The 17,948-nt window shown below is 37.5% G+C and overlaps 1 protein-coding gene across 1 annotated transcript in view; it reads left to right on the top strand.

Annotated features, from left to right (window-relative positions):
• The window catches only part of Ugt8 (UDP glycosyltransferase 8), a 73,872-nt gene that overhangs the window by 750 nt on the left and 55,174 nt on the right, over positions 1-17,948 (top strand). The gene's annotated exons all lie outside the window — the stretch shown is intronic.

Raw genomic sequence — 17,948 nt, 5'->3', positions numbered from 1 at the left:
GGGGGGGCGCGAGGGCGGTCGCCAGCTGCTAAGGAGCCCCGCGGCCAAGGATGGGCGCTGCGGGGTTGCAGGCGGAGAGCGCGGCGCTGAGCGCCGGAGGGTGCAGTGCGTCCGGGCAAAAGGACGCTCGGAGGTGTCTCCGGTCAGCCCCCTGAGCTGTGCGCTCCCGGGGCATTGGCTCTGAGGACTTCCAAAGTTGGGTACCAAGAACGAACCTTGCCACTCTCTGCAGCACTTAGGGACAGGATTCCCGCTTCCCCTGTACCAAGATGCGGTAACCTAGGCGCACGCACAGCACAACGTCTTTTGGAGTTCTGAAGGGCAAGGAGGGATGGGATGGCCCTGAGTCTCAGAAACTCAAGAAAAGATGCAAACTCTTCTGTTGGGGAAGAAATTTAGTACGAGGGAAGACGAGGGGCGGGGGGTGGGGGGGAACTTTCGAAACCCTGACCTGTGTTGACCCTCCACTGTTGTGACAGTGTCAGGACAGGGCGAAGGCTTCTATTTCATAAGATTCAAAGCAAAACAGTAAAACAGTAAGTGTTTTTTTTTTTTTGGGGGGGTGTGGGGGGTCATCTTAGGCTGTCATTGCAACTTTAATGACAGGAATGTGTTGCAGTTTGGCTAGGTGCCAAATATGCACTTGTTTCAATTTATAATGCTACATCCCCTCCCCCAAACACACAAATGCAGGCTTCCTAACCCATGAGCCTAGATTAAAAAAGACGTTTGTTAAAGAAAGTCTTAGAAAGTCTTCCTTAATCAGCATTCTAATAGCATTAAGGGTCACACATTGTCCCTAGACTTTTTATTTTAGTTTTAATTAATTGAAAAAAATCACACTTTTAAGCATGTGGTAAGAACAGAGCTCGTGTTGATCAAATTAATTGAGTCTGCAGTTTAATTTTCCTGAAGAAACCGTTCCTTTCTTGTTAGCTTGAGGCCTGCCTGTGATCATGTCTACTCAGCAACTCTTAACTCTCCTTGATGGTGACAAGATCAGCATTGTCTGATTTACCTGCCACTGGCAAGGTTAAGTGCAAGACTAGTGCTGTCTGATGGATGGCTAAAGGAACATTTTTAAACTATCTGGAAACAGTGTCTTGAAATTTAGAACAATAGCTCAGCTTTGTTTGGCACATCTGAACAACTGCACATAAAACTGCCTTTTTTCTACTGTAGATCATTGAACTCTGAGTCCAAACTTTACAGTTTTGTGTTTATACTGATACTTAGAACACCTGTTATTGTAAACAAATTCAGTAAATATATTTAAGAGAAAATTTTGTAAGATCTAATTTTGATAAGAGTTGTTTTATAGTTAAGGTTTCTATTATTTAAATTGGGACATTTCAGGGTACCCATGAGCAGCCCTGAGTTTAGTTATCATTTAAATATTGCTGTAAAGCTTACCATCAATTCTCAGACACCTTTTCAAAATAATTTATAGACCTGCCTATCAAATAATGCAAGTTCATTGATTAATTAATTCTCCATTTCCAGAGCACACCTGAAAATTGCCAAGACACATGGCAGTGGGTACTATTGTTTGCTTATGCAATATATGTTATTTTGACAGTATATGTATTGCTATTTATTTTCATATAAAATTTTTCAGAGTTGCTCTACAATATTAATAACCAGAACTTCAAAAATGCTAGCGACTAAAATAAGCATTTTGCAAACTTTGCTCTGTCTTCAGAAGTTATTGGATATGCCATTTATTTATTTATTTATTTATTTATTTATTTATTTATTGTTGTGGTGGCTGGGTGTCAGAAATTTCTAAGTGTGAATCTATAGAGGAGGCAACAGTACCCTTTTGAGGTATACAGAGCTATTTTGCTTGCAGTTCCTGGTCTTTGCCTGCTGGCCTGAAGTACTAGAATGGAGACAGAAGTACCATTCTTCTTTTATGCTTTGTCTGGGCCCTCTTTCTGTTATCAGCTATCACTTTTTGCTGCTGTCAGGCTGGGAGTGGGTCCTGATGCTGTTTTATCCGTGCTTCTTCTTCTTCTTCTTTGTTTTTTTTTTTTTTTCTTTTTGACCTCTTGAAATAGTGTATCTATTGCCAAGTACAAAGCCCACAGATTCTGTAACAGATAATTTTTGCTCATGAGCTGTTTGCTGTACTATGGGCAGAATGATTGATATTCTCAGAAGAGTGACCTGTGTATGAAAGATTTTAATGTGTTGTATACAAAAAATTTTGTACAAGAGATCTTTAGAAGATATCTTCATTCTAGACAGTTTGGCTTTTTTTTTTTTTTTTAAATTGAATCAGCACTTTAATTTCTTTTTTACTTTTTTACTTTTTTTTTATTTTTTATTTTTTAATGGCTTGGGTTATTTTTCTTTTATGTACTTCCTTCTGCCATTAAGACTCATTAACTTGGTGTAGTGTTAATAGTTCCCTATCCTGGAAACCAAGTGCAAGTGTAATTTGATAATCCTGCTAGCCATACTGGATGCTTGTTAAATTATTTACATGTTACTTTGCATACCTGCCTAAGGAGGAGCTACTTAATCAAATCAGTTTGAAAAAAAAAAAGTTCTTAATCTTGAAAACAGTGGTAGTCACCGTTCTTACTGTGAAGTATTTCGTGACCATACATTCTCTCCTCCGGCAAGTGTGTGGTAACAGCATTGCAATCCGTGCACTGAGTTGATGAGATTATTCAAACTGAAGTAGTTACTGTCTGAGAGGAAAATCTAGTGGTACATGATCAAGGGCTATAGGAACATTTGTGTTTAGTTATGTGGAAGTACAGTGTCTTAACATTTGAACAACAGCTTAATATACTATAACATTTTGCACATTTGAGAAAAAGTAGGAAATTAATATTAATAAAGTAGAAGAGTACTGTCATTTAAGGGCTGTGGTAGAAATGTGATCAGAGATCCTGAGTAGGGATTTGGAAATGGCTAATTATCAATTCAGGAAGACTTGAAAGGATTCCTGGAAAGGGACATGAAGTCCAGAGTAACACAAATAAGATCCTTTGAAAGAATTCCTGGAAAGAGAATGAAGTCCAGAGTAGCACAAATCAGATCCTGCATTTTTTTTTTTTTTTGATACCTTAAGGGCTGTGGCTCTCTCTATGCAGAATTGCTTTAAAAAGAGGTATGATGTAGTGAATGGTCAACTTTATAGCAGTCTAGACTGATGGATCTCAGACATCTGAGACAAGAACAGCTGTCAGCTATTGGGATGACCTTGATAAGAGGACCTAACTTTGGAAGTGTTACTTGAATGAAGAAGAGAGAGTACCAGTACCGAGACATTACATGGTAGACTCTAGAAGAGTGGGTGGTGGATGTAATAGTGGAATATGAAGGAAGGTTGGGATAAGAAACAGATCTGGGAAGCAAAGGTGTCAGGTTCAGCGTGGGCTATACAGAGTCCAGAGTGCTAAGTCCACTATAAATGTGCACTCTGAATTATTTAACAAAGTTTTGAGAAGACAGTTCCCAGGTTAGATAGTAAGTAGGTAGATTAATGGATGGGTGAATGGATAACAGATGTAACATAATTGTAAATATTGAAAGTTGGTGGACTTACCAGGAAAGGTACCAAAATTTGGGAGGAAAATAGACAACTAGGGAGAAAATAAAATTTGGCAACTGGTTTGAGAAACAGGGAGTAACAAAAATGATTCGGGAAAACAGGAGGGTGGGACAGAATGAGGGGAAAGGAGAGAACTCCAAGAAGTGAGCCAGGAGACAAAAGGAGTAGTATTAGACAATCCTGCTCTGCCTTCACTCAGATTCTCCTGTGTTCAGGTTTTCAGTTTTTCTTATCTTTAATCTGCAAAACAGGGATCAAAGCCCTTGCATTATAAGGCTTAAGCACAGTGCCTAGAAGGTTACCTACTTGTTTTAAGGAAGAAGGTCCTTGGATTTCTCATTAGCAGACTCATAGTGAGTTTTGCTTTACAAAATGCTAGCTGGCAAGGATTTTTCAAAAACATTTATAAGGTGATCGATTTATACTATTTTACTTAAGAAGCCAGTGGATTAACAGACATTCAAAAATTTGAAGGGAGCAGAGAAGTGAGCTCATCTAGCTCCTAAAAGAGGGGGTGAGAGTTGAATCCAGAGTTCTAGGGGGAAGCTAAATTTCCAGAACAACCTCAATTCCAGATGAACTGTGTTTAAACACCAACTGTCTCCCAATCCAAGGTTCTTGGTATTTGAATTATGTCTTAGATGACCTCACAATGTATTGGTTGTTCGTTTTAATACAGTCTATAAGCATAAACAAAAGTGAAGATAGATATCAGAACTTCACAAACTATAATGTTGTATCAAGTGAGTTAGAAGATATTTGCCAGTTATCTGGGGCCTTAAACTCAACATTGTGAACAAATAATGATTAACCTTTATGGCCATGGAAGGATGATCATTGAGGTTTTGTTTCTTTCCCCTCTTCCCCTGAAATTCATTATAGTAATGTATAAATATCCTTGTTTTCTATCTTAGTCTTTTTTTTCTCCACTTGGATAAAGTAGTTATATCTCATATCCTTGGTAAACACATAAAATTAAATTTGCATGGTACATTCATAAATATATTGCTTTGTAGCTAGTGAATATTTTGGGAGTAAAATGTTTGCATGAATTGGTTTGGCAACCAGCCAATACTTGAATATAAAACATATTGTTTACACATTAATTGGAAGGCATAATAGCTTTTATTTGTAGTATTTAATTATATTTAGCTCACATTAGTAAATCTTAGTCCATCCTATGTTTAATTCACTTTTTTGTTGTATACTACTCTTAGTAGTATGTGGCTTTAGAACATATAAAAAGTTAATGAAATTTAATGTTTAATGTTTTAAAGGTGAAATACAATTAGTTCTGCTGCTGGCTTGGCTATTTCTCTTTGGAAGTCTCTAGCCACATTTTCTGTTCTCAGTAGTGCCTGTCCTTGGCAGGGTTGACTTCCCATGACTCTTTTTTCCCCACTCTGTTTACCATACAGTACACAGTCCTGTTAATTGCAAGAAGTAGAGAACTGTGTGATTTCCATTTAAGATTTTTTTCTGTTCCATGTTGTTCACAAACCTAATTTTTCTCACTTGATAGTTATGGTCTTTTTTAGTATTCCGTGAGAGAGACAGCAAATCCAAGTTGAAGTTTGCTTAGAGAGGAGTGTTACATGTAAATAGGCATTAAGCCAAGTTGAAATTTGCTTAGAGAGAGTGTTAAATGTAGATAAGTGTTAAGCATTGTATAATAGCCAGAACAAAAATGCTAGTGTTGAGGTGATGAGCTGTATGGTATCTAGGATAGCATAAGTCAGTTGCTGGTCTTAGGCTGGGCAGTTGCCTACGTTTTAAAGTATTTCGGTAGATGGGAAGAGTGCATAGTAGGGGCATTTTGGAGATCATCTTTATGGCCTTAGATTACTTCTGTGAATTTTTAATGTGTAAAATATTTTTATGCTCCTATCGTATTTTAACTATTAAATTAAGTATACCATGTTTTAATAAGAGGAAACTATGAGACTAATATTTCTCCAAGTGAAAAATAAAATTGAAGTATATACTGAAGTATTAAAAAGAAAAATTATGTGTACAAATTCTCCCTGTAAGATTTTCTTTATGTTGAGTAAATTGAATCTATGGATTTTAAATTTTCAAAAGTCCTGAAGGATATAGGGCAAATACTTAACATTTGTAAAAGTATATTTAAGAGCTAGGGAGATAGTTTAGTAGGGTAAGCATTTCTTCCACGAGCCTCAACTTGAGTTCAGCTTGAGTTCAGATATATAAAATGCACCTATACCCAGACACGGGAGTGTATCTGCAAGGCCAGCATTCCTATGGTGAGATCTGAAGAAGAGAGAAGAGAATCTTGGATAGCCTAGATAAGCACAGGCTATGAAGCCTGATGTTTAGGGATACAAAATAACAAAAGCCAAACCAAGAGGCCTATCTCAAACAAGGTGGAAAGAGAGGGTTGAATTCCAAGGCTGTCTTCTGACTTCCACATGTGCCAGGAACATGGGCACACATATACACTACAGTACATATATACACAACACTCAGAGTTTTAAAATAATGGAGTTGATGTTTTTCTATATTAGTTACACACCCTTTGACTCATATAAATAAATACTGTTTTCAGTAAAAGAAAATGTAGCTGATGATTTAAAAGCACCCCATATCTTAAATAAATAAACTAAAGGACATTGTTCTTCAAAGCAACAACAAAGTATATCCATGGGAAGAATCCTCTTTGAGTAACCTATTTGAAATTCAAAGCTCGTTATTCTGCTTAAGTACACACACAACAACAAAAACACTCTATAATGAAGTGTAATTCAACCATCAGATTTATTTTTTACAGTCTTTTTGTATAGCACAACTGATACCAGATTTGTAGTCCTCTAGCCTCAGCTTCCAGAATACTGCGTGTCCCACACTTAGCTCTATTATAAAACTTAAACACCATTTCAAATAGTCTTACTATCATTCTGCACAATTGCCATAACAGTATTGATAAGGGAGAAGACTAGCAAGAGGAATTTTACTTTTTTTTTTTTTTTTAATTTCTGGCAATGACATAAATGAAAAATGTGCTGAGGTCTTAGTATTTGGAAAGACCTGCTCAGCACTGCAGGTTTCATGTGAAACTTTCCCTAAGAAAAATGGCCTGTGTGCTTTCCATAGCTTTATCTATTGTCCACTTGGTCTTTCTACTGAGTAGGGCTTAAGAGCAAACTAGTCAAACAGGTTTGCCTGTTTATTTGCCAGGGATGGGGGAAGCAGGGAAAGGATAGGCTTTTATGGAGAAGGGCAAGGCTGAAGCTGTTTTAAGGAAATTAATGCTAATCGCTAACTCTGTTTTCTCCTGACTTTGAAAATATGTTAAGACTATGTCCTAACAGAGACATGATTAGGGTGAGTAAGTCTAGAAAGAGAAATAAGCAGTGAGTAAGATCTAAGTTAGGATGACAGAGAAAATGAAAACTGCACTGGAACAAGAACACATTGAAAGAGAAGCAGCTAGACTCTGTGTTATGCTTTCTGTGAGCTGGCTGTGTCACACAGAGAAACCAGAGTATTGATCTGGGATGAATGCAATTGAAACAAAGGCTTGCCTGTGGTATTGGCATCCTATGTGGGGACCTGTTATCCCACATTTGAGCTATACTAGGAATATTTGTGAATGGGATGTAGCTCTGACTCTAGCCTTATCTTTTAGAAAATAATAAAATACTATATTCATACAGATTTTTGTTTTATTTTTGAAACAAGGCTTCATGTAGCTCAGGGTGTTTGAAACTCACTAACTAGTAGAACTGCTGCTGACCTCCAATCTCCACTTCTGGGAGTGGTAGGATTAAAGGAATGTGTATAACTATTCCAAACTAGTTTACTTGTCTTTCTAAAGTTTATAAAACTGTTACATGTGTGTTCTATCGTTGTATTATTACCTGCCTCAGGTATCTTGCCAGGAGGTAGTAGAATTTTACTAGAAGCATGATGTGAGGGCTTGCTGAGAGCTATGTGCTGGAGCTGTATCAAACACTTCATTTTTTGAAATCATGTGGAAATTACATGATAAAATCTCCTTTAGGCCCCACCATCATGTCTGTTTCTTTGTCTCTTGCTAAAGGCTCCTGTCCCTACTCTATGACAGGGTTATTCATCTGTTTTTCCAGGCATTCCTCTGTATTTTCTGTGCATTTTTCAGAACTTAAAAAAGAAATTCTCAAACTTTAACTCTTATTCCTCAATCCTTTAGCAAGGGTTTTCATGCTTAGAGACTGACTTTCTCCTTCTGATACCTGATCTGGAGTTCCAACTATGTCATCTTTTCATCTACTATTTGAAAAACGTAAGCATTCAAACACAATTTGCAAAGTTATGACTGGTACTCCATCAGCATCATCCATGACAGATTTTGGCATTACCTCAAAGTACCTTCTTTTGTCTCACTTATTTAGTCTGGCACATTATTCCATTCTATTTTCTTAATAAAGCGCTCCCTTCACATTGCTTGAAACTTTCATTCAACTTGTGCTGTCTTCTTGTAGTCGCCTCACTTCTCAACTGTAACACATCATGGCTGCTCTCCCACTTTGCATTGGTTCCCATGTCATCACTATTTGCTCACTTGCTTCTTATCGTTTACTTTCTTTCAGGCCCATGTGACTGTGCCCCTTATTTTCATCTGAAAACACCAAGTCTTAGCCAACATTCATGCCTACACATTGTCTAGTTATACTCTGAATTCCCTCAGAGGCTTCCAGTATCTGTCCCTTCAGGCATTTGCTTTGGGACATTTAAGTCCTAAAGTGCCTTAGCTTTCTATGGAAAGATAGGCTACAAGGAGAATGAAGTGAGGAGAACTGGGGAGTAGAGTATGGGAGAGTTAGAAAGAGAGATTTTGGGACTATAACCAATGTTGTTACCTTTGTGCCAGACCCACTTTTTACCTCTGAACTATATCTCCTGTCTTTCCTCTTAAGATCAATTATTCATCTAATAAGCTATTGACCTTCCAGTCATGCTTAAGATTGTAGCATCATTAAATCTTTAAACTTCTTTTTTTTAAAAAACTTTACTCCACATATATTGATGACAGTTTAACATTTACTTCTGTCTACCTTCTCCCTCTAAGGAGAACACAGGTTTATATACCACTTTGGATAAACAGTATTCAAGTATTCAAACATCATTGAATGTTATTTTTAGTTCCACACAAGGTACTGAGGAAAGAGAGTTGTCCTAGGTTTCTGTATATATATTGATATTTTTACTGTTTTCTCCCAGGCTAGATCATTCAGACTTGAAATGTTTCTTTCTTTGGAACTGGTGACTTTCTGTGAAGAACTCAAGTATTTTGAAGACCTCTGTTCTACATAGTCACAGTGGGAAGGTCTTACAAAATCATGTCCCAGAAGTCTATAAAGATCACATTCATGTATGCGTAATTTTCCTTGAAATTATGTGGTACTTCTTGTAGACCAGCATGTATTTCCAAGTAATTCTAAGCTAATATCAAGAAATAATTAGCAGTAATTAAATAGACTTGGTTTTTGTTTCATATTTATGTTTGAGAGTAAGTGTGCCCAGTGTCATAAAGTAGTAGTTGGGGGTATGCATTCCATATACAGTAAAGAAGACTTGGAAGTCTTGTAATTCCCTTACCTGGGCTTTGTATAATTGCTGCAGATGTTGAAAAGGTTACCTAGCTGGGGTGGGTTTTTTTCCCTATTACTTTGTTCTAAGTTTCTCCCTTGGTAATTACCAAAATTCTTATTTAAAATGACTCCCCTCCCTTTTCTTTCTGAACAGGGCAGTAGGAAAAGAAATAGGATTAAAGGTATAGTTTAAGATTAAGACAAAATGTTAATATATTTTAGCCCAGGATAAAAAGAAATATGAAGAGAGAAAGAAAAGCATGAAACATGAAGACTATAAAACTTTACACAAGTTACCTGTCTATGAATCAAGAAGGTCCCATAGGACCTCAAAGTTATCTAGGTTATTGGTCTGTTCTTGGTTGCCTACTCTAGATAGAGAGCAGGGCACTATTGTTAAAGATACCACATAGTCTGATTATAGGATGTAGAGAAATCAAGCTGGAAGTAACTAGAAAACTCTTTCCCTGCAGAGTAGCTTCCATAATTCTATGAGTTAGTATTCAGGCTACTGAGAGAGAGAGAAGACATCAGTGGTTCTCTAGTGGTCCCTGTGGCAACCTGAAAGACAAGGTGTGTGCACTGATACTGTAGCAAGAGGTCTGTAAGTGGACTAAACAAGAGGTCTCTTGATTGAATTTGAGGTCAGTTTCACAGGATGGAATTCATACTTGTTACTGTAAACATACTCAAAACCTATGATAAATGCTCATTTTTGTCATACTGATTTCTAAATACTTTATGTCGATAAATTTGTGCTATAAAAAATGTGCGCTTCTCTGGTCAGAGAAGTTTCTTATGGTACTGGGTAATGGTTAATGCAGAAATTAATAGCTATCCAAAGTGCTGAGAATAATGACTGCAAGTTCTCAGGGCTCATGGAACAGGGTGGAAGAGGGAACAGAGGTAGAGAATGGGAAAGAATGCCATGACATGTCCTCTGGTCACAATATGGCTATAGCTCATATGAACTTACCTGTTTGCCTATGTAAGACCTGCTCAAGATAAAGCAAGACAAAATTCCAGAATGGATGGAGGAGGGCCCACTAAGATCCCAGCTGTAGCTGAGGAACTCTTGGAACTAATGGCTGTTGGGTGGGGAGTAACTTTTCTTTGGGGAAAGGGAGTGGTCATTGGTACGTTGCTTGTGCCTCGGTGGATAGCACATATAGCCAATACTAATTGGACTAAGTGTTTTTAAATAATAACAAAAGCAAAAAGTATTATGTGCCATTTGATCATCCTTAAAGGCCTGAGGGGTATGTATTACTTAAAACAGTCATCCTTTAAATAAGCCCATTTTGGAATGTTGTTCCAGTGTTTTAAACTGTGCTCAGTACATACAAACAAGCTCTTCTGGATATCATCACTTTGCTCCTTCCTCTTTAGTCTTTGTATTATCATTTTAAAGGTAAAGTTCTTTTCCTTCTTAGGGAGTCCTTATGGCAGATTCTACTGGTGGGTTTACAGCTGGTTGTAGCAGGAGATATTAAAAGGAGTCCCACACTACTGCCTGAAGGGCACCAGTAGACTGGCCAGCCTGTTCTCAACCTGGGAGACTCTCTGACAGGAACTCTGAAATCTCTCCACCTGGCTTGCTAAGTTCCCATGGTTCCCTGGCTTGCTAACTACCACGCCAGCCCCATGCTTCCAAGTTCCCATGACTAGTTGGGGTGTACTTCTTGCAGACCCACACCTTGCCACTGTACCATTCTCTCTGGAACACAGTTGAGTCGACACATGGAGGAAAACATCACATAAACTTAGTCTAGAATCAACAGGTAACACAGTTGTTGGGCGCAGCAACTAGCATCCTAATTTGTAAGCTGTTCTAAATTACAAATCCTCCTGTAGCATATCCCTATGTGGGGGTTGGTAGGGGGTGGGGGTGGGGAGTGTTCTGCTACCTACATTTTGTCCTCCACCAAACCAAAAACATGGCCTGAGTCCTGTTGTTGAATCCTTTATAGTAGTTATGTAGCTTTTATGGACCATGAACACTATAGGCTTTCTAAATACATACATACATATAGTGAATACACACATATAATAAATATATCTCTCTATATGTATTATATATATATATGTAAGTGCTCTTCAGAGACATTGAGAAATGAGAATTTGGACTCATTTATATTTAGTACTTAAATTGGGACTCTAGTTGATTTTTAGATGAAAATACTTTTAAGTGTATTTCAAATCACTTTACAGAAAATATTTTAATTACTAGGTTTAAGTATCTTTACACTAGTTTTGCAAAACCAGTAGTGATAGCAGTTGTATACAAAAGACCGTATAGCACATGTTCATTGTGGATATATTTGTATAATCTTAGATGCATAAAAGACACACAACTGTGCATGTTTCCGTGGTTTGGTAAAAGAGCATCAGAGAAGTGCACTATGCCTTTTGAATAACCTGCCTAAGTCTTTGGTCCCTGGGGAGTCATACAAGTTTGCCAATTTTCCATCAATTTAAGAAGTGTGTGAGGAACTTCTCACACTGCCTGTGTTGGGATTTTATGAAAATAGGCAAGTTTGTTATTCGTTTACTAATGAAGACTTTCATGGAATAAAATATAAAAATACCTAGAATTCAGGTTTTAGGTCAATGAAAATCTACTTACTAATAGGAAATAAAGGATATTTTTGAGAAGTAGAAGAAAGGGTCCCATGCCTTCCAGTACATCTCTGTAACATTAAGAATTTTCAAGTAATTGCTAATTGGAAAGGCTTTACATGTGTAGAGCTGTGTTGTGGAAGATCAAAATTTGACCTAGCTTTCCTTCAGATTTACCTGCTATATTCCACTGAAAACAAACAAGCAAACCAACAGAGGTACATATGTATAAAATTCCAGGCTAGACTGGGCTTATGTGTGAAAACTTGTCTCAAAACAAAAATTATTACAAACTATTAGTTTGAAAAATAGCCAAGTTACATTAATTCCTAGGGGACAAGGACTTGAATAGGTCCTTCAAAAGACCTAATGCACTTCTCTGGCTCTCAGTTACTTACAGGAAATAAATTTGTGACTTTTATGCATCTGATTATAACAATAAAATCCTAATTGAAGAACTGTACAATGTTATACCACAACATTTTAAAACATAAAACGTGCTTTAAAAAATTATAAATACTTCTTAGGAGTTTAAACCTTAGTCTCAGTTAAGTTAGGAACTTTGCTGTTTGCTTAAGGATGCATTCATACTCAAAACAAACAATTTCTGTGTTTGCTGGATATTGATCACATGTAGGGGCATGAAGATAATTAATACAAAGCTAGTCTGGTCTTAGAAGAACTGTAGAGCAGAAACCTAAGTTTTTAGGATGTGTGTGGGAGTGCGGGGAGTTAGCTATAACTAGCTCTAACCAGTCTACTGGTGCCCTTCAGGCAGCATATGATAGGTATTCAAAGTGATTTAATCACATCATTTTTTAAAATAAAAAGGAACATTGTTTTTAACTGTGTTTTTATCATTACCACTGATTCTCAGAAAATGGCTCTTGAGTCAGTACTTTCTGCATCTTCTGTGAACTTGCTAAAAAACAGAATCTGTGGCTCATCCCAGATCTATGAAGTCAGCAGTGTGAGGGCAGACCTGGCATCTGTTTGCATAAGGCTTCCTGTTGCTTTTGATGCTGGCTACTTTTGAGGCTCACTAATCTGATACTAGATGCCTAGTTGGTTCATATTCCCAAGTGGTGAAAATTGGTGTTCATTTTGAAATGGACAGCTTGGCTTAGGTTTTAAGACTGTATTGATCAACAGTTCCCTGTTTATTTTTATAACTTAAACTTACGACATAATACTTTTACTTATTAATTGGTTGTGTAGTCTTAGTTCATTTAATACATGCATACTCATTATTTCATCTAAAACCTGAGATTTTGTAGACTTTGCTCTTGTAGTTGCCTAGTAGAGGTAGTGGTTCTCAATTTCATCATAGGATAACAGAAGCAGAACAAAATGTTAAATCCTGGACCTCAGATGGGCATGATGGTTCCTGTCTTTAGTCCCAGGCTTTAGGAGGCAGAGGCAGGAATATCTCTGTGAGTTCAAAGTCAGGGTCTACAAAGCAATTCCAGGACAGCCAGGAATCCCTGTCAAGGAAAAACAAACAAACAAAACCAAACAAAATGATACCAAACCCTAGGGGACCTGGTCTCCAGGAATTCTGTGAACTTGATTGGGGCAACAATCATTTTTAGCCATCTTTAGTTTTTAAAAGTATCTCAGTGTCCACTTAGATTTGAACTGGAGCCACATGCTTAAAGATTGGCTATGCATCAAGCCAGTTAAAAGATTACTTACTGTACTTAACATTATTTAAGGAAATTGTCCTCTTTGTATTTGTGATTGAAAAATAATCTGCTTCCTTGTAGGTTTGCATTACTGACTGCTTGAGCATGATCTTGTCTTGACTGTTTTAGGACTGTAATGTGTTGGAGAGATCCTGGCCTATGTTGACAGTGTACTTACTTTATATAATTTACAAGTCCCATGTCCCTAGGGAGCTTATTTCAGAATTACATAGATTGGGATTCCCACTAAACGCATAATTTGTCGTATAACATGTCTTATGAAGTATGTGTTCATACTGAAGAGTCTATGTAATCTAAATTTGGAAGTCATCTTGAATTCATTTCTCATTTGTAAATTTAATACTCCATTGATTTGATCTTAACTGTTTTATGAACCAAAAGATAGCATATCAATTTTGTTAAACTTTTTTCTTCCTTTGAGACAGAATTTCTCTGCATAGCCCTGGCTGTCCTGGAGCTCACTTTGTAGACCAGGCTGGCCTCGGAACTCAGAAATCTTCCTGCCTCTACCTCCCAAGTGCTGGGATTAAAGGCGTGCATCACCACGCCCAGCTTTTTCCTTTTTTTTTATGCCCTCCCACCCCTGATGCACTTGTTTTAATTTAAAAGATTGCTAATGACAGGATTCATTATGGGTACATAATGAATATTAATGATGGGTACATGCTATTTAAAATTTTTTCTTTCGTAATAAATGATCAGAATAGAATTTCTATACTTCAAATATGAGCTAACTAAAAAGAAGTCTCGTGTTCTAGAATATACTTCTATGCCAGAATCATAAATAGTCATTTACAACTATTTTAATTATATTTTTAAATGGGTATTGATGCATTTTATTAAGAAATTCCATTTTGGTGATGCAATAACAACATAAGTAAATACAGATTAGTTGAGAGCGGGGAAACCCAGTCCTAAAAGACTGACAATGACAGGATGGGCAAGCGTTCACTGTTGTAGCAGTACTAAAGCAGTATTCATATAGCCTTGGAGACTGCAGGTAGTCTAAGCAGGAAGAAGCTTGTACATGCTTGAGATTGTTCAACTGCTCATTCTGTGTGCCTTAAGATCCAGGGTGTGCATTGTACTTTTCTGAATTCCTGGAGAGCTCTATTTTAACTCAGGCCTTGTTCATTTACACCTCCAGTTTCTTCAGTAGTGTCACTTGAATAACTCTGCACTGAAGTATTAGGTACTAGATTCTTACCAGTCAGTCTGATTAGAGAATGAGATAGAAGTCTTCAGCTGCTTATTTAAAATACAGATTCTTTTCTACCCAAGCCACAGCCTATTTACTAAAGAGACCTTGGAATCTGTATTTTCAGTTAGCACTTGAGCCTTTGGGCCCTAAAATTTGAGGATAATTTCACCTAGATGATTAAAATTTGACTTTTAAGTAGGGAAATTTACCATGATTGGGCATAAGTGGATATGAGTCTCAAGTGCAATGTTTGTTGATACTCATATTGTCCTATCTCCCTATCCTTTTCATAACCTTGCTTTTATTTTTCCTTCCACTTGATGGTTGAGAAAAAATCCTGCATGTGGACAGGAGCCAGCTATTACTGATAAAGGAAGGGTTGAGTTTCTCATTACAGGTTTGCCACCTGTACTGTAGATGTTAGGAAAGAGATAACTGTGGGTAGTTATAGTGAGGAGTGGTGAGTATGCCTGGCTCAGTTCTTACAAAAGCAATAGTGATAATGCATTCCTTACAAACTTTTTAAAAGGTACTGACGGTGTATGATATTTTTTTGTGTTTCATTTTATATAAACAACATCTGCCAGTTTGTAGTACTTCCAAACAGCTATATCATTCTGACTTTCTGTAATGGAATATGATAGCATAAAGGATAATACAGTTAATGAATATAATATTTGCATCAGGACCTTCAAATTAGTTGTTAATCACAGATAAATTTTGTCCTTTTAAAAGTGACTGTGTTAAAAATTTTCACCAGAAATTTCTGTCAGTGAAGCTCAAAATCATTTATTTTTTACATTTGAGAAATATACTACATTCTTCCTTTATATCCAGAGCTTTTGTCTCATATCTGTAGGTAAACTGTATATACCTGCAAATTATATGAAAACAAGCGTACAAATGTCCTGTTGTTGTTGTTGTTTTCTTTTGCTTTCTGAGTAAATCAAAACAAAAAAACCTTAGAAAAGTGGTACATTTTGAAAATGTAGTTATCCATTCATTACTTACTAATGGTCAACCTGAGTTTTGTCAGCATATGACTTTCACCCAGATTGCAGTTCAGTTCTTTCAGAATTCCCAGCATTCATTTTTAATTCTAATTTAATTTCATTTATTTTTTTATGTGTATAGGTGCTTTGCTTTCATGATTGTCTAAAAACCACAGTACATGCACAGTGCTCTAGAAATGTAGAAAAGGCTGTCAGATCTGCCTGCAACTGGAGTTCTAGACAGTGTTGAGCTGCCATGTGGGTGCTGGGAATCAGACCTAGGTCTTTTGGACGTACAAGCAGTGCTCTTCATCACTGAACAATCTTTCCAGACCTCCCTCCCTCCCTCCCACTTTTCTTTAAGGTGGGAGCTAACTGATAGTACAGGCCATACCTTTCTAAATGGTGTGTTCTCTTCCCACCCCAAGCTGAGAAGTTGCTCTTCTGTGACAGATTTTTATTTTCAGGGGCTCTTTTGCAAAGAGTTACCCATAATTTACTTTACTTTAGAACACCAGTATTAATGCATGTAAAAGTAGTAACCATAGAAATACAGTTGCTTTTTAACCTCCCCATGTGTGTGTGTGTGAGAGAGAGAGAGAGAGTGAGAGAGAGAGAGAGAGAGAGAGAGAGAGAGAGAGAGAGAGAGAGAATTAGATACATTTATGCATGCGTGTGAACTTTTATCCTCTCTTTATGTAGCAGGATTAAGTGGATTAATTTACTAGATGTTAGCCTTTGTCGGGTTCTTACCTTTTCAGCCTTATTTCATAAAAACAAGAGCAACTGTTTTAGTGTAAGTGAGCCACTTGCTTGATTTGCTAAGACCTGGAGGATTCATCACCCTGGTACTATGGACAGAGACAAATACAGTGGCTTGAGAGGGGAATTTAGCTCCTTGTAGATAGTAATCTGGCATAACCAGAGAGGAAAGACATTTCTGGCCCTGAGCATCATTGTAGTTATACTTTTCCAGGTTTACTCTTTGAAGTGCATTGTCTGGAGTGTTAATAACTACCACAATCTCATTCTACATAGGAGGCAAAAACTGGAAATAGCACACAGCATTTATCCTCCTGCAACCAGAGCTTTTAGAGTAGAAACCTAAAAGCCCTAACATGCTGGGCTCGGCCACTGGTCCCCAAATACTAGTTACAGAGACAGAAATTTAAAGTAGAGATGTGTTCAATGTGGTTATTTTGAGAAGACAAACTAGGAAGGGGGTACAGTGACCCTCTTTTTTGAAGAACCTCACAGGAACATTAGATTTAGAGAACAAGGTTCCTGGCTGACATTGTCTCTGATCAGGTCTTGAAAAGTGATCTCAGAAAGAAGCTCTTACTCCCAGAGAGGCTGAAGGGATTCGGATAATGATTGCTTCCATCTCTGGCTGAGGCAGTCAGTCCTAGACCATTGGTCCTACTTTATTTGGGAGGGGCCTTTATTTTATACAGGAATAAACTGACCAGAAGATACCTCTTTAAGCCAAAATAAGGGAGACAGAGAAAACAATGGCAGCAATATTAGCTTTTCATCCTGTTTCACGACCTGTGGGCTCGAGTGAGGAGTCAGTGATTTTTGGCAGAAAAGGTTTCCAGATCCCTGCTTTACTATATCTCCTGTAGGAAACCTTATTTATAGGACTGAAACTAGGTGCTGAGAAATACTAACTTTTCTCTTTTTTGCCCATGAACCAAGTTGAAGGAGAGGATGCTATTCCTTGAAAGGAACAGAAGCCACAGTCCTCCTCTTAGGCCCCAGTACAGCATCTAGCACCTCACAGAATTTTTTTAGTGACTTTACAGCTGTTGTGGTTGAGTTTAATGGTGATTCTCTTGGTTGTCTGTAGCAGTGCTATGATTATTTTAGTTACCTAAGGAAGAAAAGTAGAACCTCCAAACTCAAAGAAAGGCTCTTAATTGTCAGCAACAATGTGGCCACTGGCTGCAGACACAGCTCTACACTGCTTCCCTGGAGTAGCCTTAAGAACAGCTCCTAAGTTGTTCTGGTGAAGCTTGGGCTACTTGACCTTGCCGCAGAAAATAATTTTAGACCAGTCAGTATGAAGCAGTGTTGGAGCTTATTAAAAAGAGAGTTTAGTATGATTTAGGTACAAGTTTTAATAGATGCCAGAGAAAGGGTAAAACAAACCCAAGTGTGGGTATGGGCTTTTGGGGGAGGCATGTTTAAACATCTTTATAATATCCATATATATGATTTGAGTGGCTTCTAAAGTTATTGATACTACTTGACAGCTCCATTCAAACCTGC

Source organism: Mastomys coucha, unplaced genomic scaffold (assembly GCF_008632895.1).
Source record: "Mastomys coucha isolate ucsf_1 unplaced genomic scaffold, UCSF_Mcou_1 pScaffold16, whole genome shotgun sequence".
Lineage (NCBI taxonomy): Eukaryota > Metazoa > Chordata > Mammalia > Rodentia > Muridae > Mastomys > Mastomys coucha.
Note: the sequence above shows the minus strand (reverse complement) of the source record. Positions and strands in the feature narration are given on the sequence as shown.